The sequence below is a fragment of the Penaeus monodon genome, chromosome 33 (genome assembly GCF_015228065.2).
Source record: "Penaeus monodon isolate SGIC_2016 chromosome 33, NSTDA_Pmon_1, whole genome shotgun sequence".
In the NCBI taxonomy this organism is placed as follows: Eukaryota; Metazoa; Arthropoda; class Malacostraca; order Decapoda; family Penaeidae; genus Penaeus; species Penaeus monodon.
Window position 1 is genome coordinate 11,266,316 of NC_051418.1, and position 249 is coordinate 11,266,564.

The window sequence follows — 249 nt, forward strand, 5'->3', positions numbered from 1 at the left end:
AATGAATAACGAGGTCTTCCGCACGCCAGCTTCCGCCAGGCATGAAAACGATCGTTCTACACGCCATGGGGGGTGTAACACTCGCCGGCTTAAGAAATCCTGTTCTAATTGCGTCCTTAGAGGAAAAGGTACATCCTGCCCACTCCCTAGATCCTACAGCAGATGGCACCTTCCGGAAATTGACGGTGCCAGGTGCTTCCTGTCATTTGCGGTCGCTTGTCTGTGAAGGAGTTTCTGTCGTTTATACTC